Below are 5,631 nucleotides of genomic sequence, written 5' to 3'. Positions count from 1 at the left end.
ATATATATATATATATATATATATATATATATAATTGGCAGATTAATTGGTGACTAATCTGAGTATCTAGTGAGCCATTTTGGGATTTTGGGTAAGCAGATCTGGCGCTGTGGGATGAACTATACGTCTAGTTAAGATACGTATCTCATCTCAGGTCATAAAAGACCTTACATAAGCTACCCAGAAAATTCAACACAAATAAGGTAACAAAATCAGTGAAAGATGTTACTCCTAATTTTAACTCAAGTTTATCTGTGCTGCCTAACACGTTCTGTTGTGTGTGTGTATAACTCTAGAAGCAGTGTGAGGAACATCTCTCAGTGTGTAAGGTACAGTCCCTCTCTCAGTGTGTAAGGTACAGTCCCTCTCTCAGTCTGTAAGGAACAGTCCCTCGCTCAGTGTGTAAGGAACAGTCTCTCTCTCAGTGTGTAAGGTACAGTCCCTCTCTCAGTGTGTAAGGAACAGTCCCTCTCTCAGTGTGTAAGGTACAGTCCCTCTCTCAGTGTGTAAGGTACAGTCCCTCTCTCAGTCTGTAAGGTACAGTCCCTCTCTCAGTGTGTAAGGAACAGTCCCTCTCTCAGTGTGTAAGGAACAGTCTCTCTCTCAGTGTGTAAGGAACAGTCCCTCTCTCAGTGTGTAAGGTACAGTCCCACTCTCAGTCTGTAAGGAACAGTCCCACTCTCAGTGTGTAAGGTACAGTCTCTCTCTCAGTGTGTAAGGAACAGTCCCTCTCTCAGTGTGTAAGGTACAGTCCCACTCTCAGTCTGTAAGGAACAGTCCCACTCTCAGTGTGTAAGGTACAGTCTCTCTCTCAGTGTGTAAGGAACAGTCCCACTCTCAGTGTGTAAGGAACAGTCCCTCTCTCAGTGTGTAAGGTACAGTCCCACTCTCAGTGTGTAAGGAACAGTCCCACTCTCAGTGTGTAAGGAACAGTCCCTCTCTCAGTCTGTAAGGTACAGTCCCACTCTCAGTGTGTAAGGAACAGTCCCACTCTCAGTGTGTAAGGAACAGTCCCTTTCTCAGTCTGTAAGGTACAGTCCCTCTCTCAGTGTGTAAGGAACAGTCCCACTCTCAGTGTGTAAGGAACAGTCCCTCTCTCAGTGTGTAAGGTACAGTCCCACTCTCAGTGTGTAAGGAACAGTCCCACTCTCAGTGTGTAAGGAACAGTCCCTCTCTCAGTCTGTAAGGTACAGTCCCACTCTCAGTGTGTAAGGAACAGTCCCTCTCTCAGTGTGTAAGGTACAGTACCACTCTCAGTGTGTAAGGAACAGTCCCTCTCTCTGTGTGTAAGGAACAGTCCCTCTCTCAGTGTGTAAGGAACAGTCCCACTCTCAGTCTGTAAGGAACAGTCCCTCTCTCGGAGTGTAAGGAACAGTCCCTCTCTCAGTGTGTAAGGAACAGTCCCTCTCTCAGTGTGTAAGGAACAGTCCCACTCTCAGTCTGTAAGGAACAGTCCCTCTCTCAGTGTGTAAGGAACAGTCCCTCTCTCAGTGTGTAAGGAACAGTCCCACTCTCAGTCTGTAAGGAACAGTCCCTCTCTCAATCTGTAAGGTACAGTCCCTCTCTCAGTGTGTAAGGAACAGTCCCACTCTCAGTGTGTAAGGAACAGTCCCACTCTCAGTCTGTAAGGAACAGTCCCTCTCTCAGTGTGTAAGGTACAGTCCCTCTCTCAGTGTGTAAGGAACAGTCCCACTCTCAGTGTGTAAGGTACAGTCCCACTCTCAGTGTGTAAAGTACAGTCCCTCTCTCAGTGTGTAAGGAACAGTCCCACTCTCAGTCTGTAAGGAACAGTCCCACTCTCAGTGTGTAAGGAACAGTCCCTCTCTCAGTCTGTAAGGAACAGTCCCACTCTCAGTGTGTAAGGAACAGTCCCTCTCTCAGTCTGTAAGGAACAGTCCCACTCTCAGTGTGTAAGGAACAGTCCCTCTCTCAGTGTGTAAGGAACAGTCCCTCTCTCAGTGTGTAAGGAACAGTCTCTCTCTTAGTTGGTAAAGCAGAACATGTCTCCCAGATCTTGCATATGACCTACATATAACAACAGTAGATAACAGTCATCTTATCAATATCCTCAGAGAACCGCTCTAATCGACATGTGCATTTCAGATTAGAATCGGAACACCATATTTTTTTGTTCAATTATATAATATTCCGCGTCAGGTGGTGCCGCGGGAGGAGCCTACATATATGGGTTGATAGTTACACACTTACAGCTTCAATATTTGACTGACAGCGACGCCACCAAGACTGGTTACCCGTCAAACACACACCGAAACTATGACGTTGGTACAACGTTCGAACAAGTTTTACCACCTCCTAACCAGTTATAACAACCAATCTAGCAAGTTGTAACAACGTTTTAATACGTCATAAACACGTTAAGCCAAGATGTAACAACTTTATTTGAAGTTGTAACAAGCGGAAAATAGATACATTTTCGGTTTGTGTTTCCAGGGTGGCCCCCTGGCTTGTCTCAGACACACACACACACGGGAGAAAGAGAGGGCTCACAGCCACTAATAGATATATATATATCTATATTTTATATGCAGTGGTTTCAGGTGAGGTACATGCTGGTAGTCCAACGAAATAATAGTTGCTACTAATGTTTCTTATGGGTTTTTATCTTTTGTTATGGATGATTTGTTGTGTAGATATTAGAGGAGTCAGGATGTTTACTTAGGCATTTGTGTTTAGTTTTCTAGCCAGTGTTTAAGGGTTAAGAGTGGATTTAATACTTTCTTAACATCAATAAGTGCAGCCTGTGTTTATCTTCCGTGTAGTTATACAGGCTTTGTGTTTTCTCCTAATCAACACCCTTCAAGCATTGAAAACAAGCATCCAAGCAGTGTTTTCTCCCAAGCACCCCCCTGTGTTTGGCATGTGTCACATCTTTACCCTGTGTTTGGCATGTGACACATCTTTACCCTGTGTTTGGAATGTGTCACATCTTTAACTGGTGTTTGGCATGTGTCATATCTTTACCTGGTGTTTGGCATGCGTCACATCTTTACCTGGTGTTTGGCATGTGTCACATCTTTACCCTGTGTTTGGAATGTGTCACATCTTTACCCTGTGTTTGGAATGTGTCACATCTTTACCCTGTGTTTGGAATGTGTCACATCTTTACCCTGTGTTTGGAATGTGTCACATCTTTACCCTGTGTTTGGCATGTGACACATCTTTACCTGCTGTTTGGCATGTGTCACATCTTTACCTGGTGTTTGGCATGTGTCACATCTTTACCTGGTGTTTGGCATGTGTCACATCCTTACCTGGTGTTTGGCATGTGATACATCTTTACCTGGTGTTTGGCATGTGTCACATCTTTACCTGGTGTTTGGCATGTGTCACATCTTTACCTGGTGTTTGGCATGTGTCACATCCTTACCTGGTGTTTGGCATGTGACACATCTTTACCTGGTGTTTGGCATGTGTCACATCTTTACCTGGTGTTTGACATGTGTCACATCTTTACCTGGTGTTTGACATGTGTCACATCTTTACCTGGTGTTTGACATGTGTCACATCTTTACCTGGTGTTTGACATGTGTCACATCTTTACCCTGTGTTTGGCATGTGACACATCTTTACCTGGTGTTTGACATGTGTCACATCTTTACCCTGTGTTTGGCATGTGACACATCTTTACCTGGTGTTTGACATGTGTCAGCTTTACACGGTGTTTAGCGCGGGAGATGTGTGCTCATCTGTTTTTAGGATAATGGGCTCGAGCTCCTGGTCCCCGACACGTGGCGATCAATCGACCGGAGTGAGGCTTCTCCAGTCCATTGAGGGTTTTATCAATTTATGAGTGACTCGTGATCCACCATTCCCTTACTCACTGGAGCCCCATCAATCTCTGACTCACTAAACTTACATCAGTCCCTGACTGATAACATTCCATCTGTCTCTGACTCACTGGTGTCTCTTTACTCTCTGAATCACTTGTGTCCCATCAATCTCTGTTTCCTTCAAATCCCATCTTTAACGTCCGATCAATCACTGACTCACTTGTGCCCCCATCAATCTCTGGTTCATTTCTATTCCGACTCTTACTCAAAATTACCCCATCAATCTCTGGTTCATTTCTATCCCCACTCTTACTCAAAATTACCCCATCAATCTCTGGTTCATTTCTATACCCACTCTTACTCAAAATTACCCCATCAATCTCTGGTTCATTTCTATCCCCACTCTTACTCAAAATTACCCCATCAGTCTCTGGCTCATTTCTGTCCCCCCTTAATTATCTGATTCATTTGTCCCCCAATAGTCTCTGAATCACTTATGTCTCATATGTCTCATATGTCTCATATGACTAATTATCATCCCATCAGTAGATACATTACCGACGCATGAGATTGTACGAGCAATTAACGGTGTTGTGTTGCAATAATTATGAGTGAATGAGACTAACGTTGTTGGACATATTGAGTTCTGGTGAGGGACATTAATGTGATACTAAAAGTTATACATTTATACGTAAATATAAATCATGGAGGACATTGAAGCCAATTATTTCTGAACGACTGACCCCATTGAGGCCGAGGTTCTGTGGTCGAGTTGGTCTATAGAGATATTTTTACCTTTTGAATGATTTCCACGATTAATTGACCTTTAATTTGTTTATATAGTTTGATATAGTTGGGTTGTTAAATATGTCATATTATACTGTGATGATCTCATAATGATTATTTCTTAATTTTAATGTTTTTAACGTACATAAGACCTTGATGAAGTACTCGGGTTTCTCTCTCTCTCTCTCTCTCTCTCTCTCTCTCTCTCTCTCTCTCTCTCTCTCTCTCTCTCTCTCTCTCTCTCTCTCTCTCTCTCTCTCTCTTTCTCTCTCTTGTACAACTATCCATTTAGCATGATATTAAAGCTGCCGACTCTTAATTCATCTTTTAAAAGGGACAATTTTTAACCTTCTTAAAATTCCGAGAACTGATTTTTCCTAATGCTAATTTTTTAAATAAATTATATAATTACTATTGACATAATATTCATAGAAAAAACATTACCAACTCCTATATTCCAGCCCATCCTCCTGTTTTGGTAGTACTAATAGTAACGATGAGCACCATAGTATATATACCGACGTACAACGAAATTAGAAAGTAGAAATCGGCACTAATTGGGTTGGACAAACAGAAAAACTATTTTCTACTTATGTTGCAAATACAAACTAAACTAAACTAACCTAACCTTCCTAGGCCTAATATACGATATATGAGGCCTAATATAGCACATATGTGTGCTATACTAGGCTTAGGAATATTTAAGTTTGTTTTTTAGCTTCATTTTTTTCCGACTCTATAAAGTGAATAGTACAAGGTTCTACTATCTAATTGTTTAGAATGGCAATCTTTGTACTATGGTGCTCATAGTTACACAAACTACTATCTAAACAGGAAAATGGGGTGAATAATCACATAATTAATACAAAATCTAATATTAATTAAAAAATTGGTAAAAACTGACAACTGCATAAAAAATAATGCATAAACAGTTTATAATAAATAATTTGTAATATAAGAATTAAAATTGAAATGCTAATTAAAATATTTGTGTTCCTTGAAAAACGATAATTTGTGCATTATATGAGCCTCGTAGCAGTCATGAAATACTGAA

General features: G+C 41.4%; 1 protein-coding gene across 1 annotated transcript in view; it reads left to right on the top strand.

Moving 5' to 3' along the window:
* Positions 1-2,188: 2,188 nt before the first annotated feature.
* Positions 2,189-5,631, top strand: part of LOC123762572 (zinc transporter ZIP1-like) — a 10,274-nt gene continuing 6,831 nt past the window's right edge. The window contains exons 1-2 of the mRNA XM_069304855.1: positions 2,189-2,247; positions 2,452-2,558. The gene's annotated coding sequence lies outside the window, so the exon portion shown is untranslated. The remainder of the gene's footprint in view (positions 2,248-2,451; positions 2,559-5,631) is intronic.

Source organism: Procambarus clarkii, chromosome 5 (genome assembly GCF_040958095.1).
Source record: "Procambarus clarkii isolate CNS0578487 chromosome 5, FALCON_Pclarkii_2.0, whole genome shotgun sequence".
NCBI classification, from domain to species: domain Eukaryota; kingdom Metazoa; phylum Arthropoda; class Malacostraca; order Decapoda; family Cambaridae; genus Procambarus; species Procambarus clarkii.
Note: the sequence above shows the minus strand (reverse complement) of the source record. Positions and strands in the feature narration are given on the sequence as shown.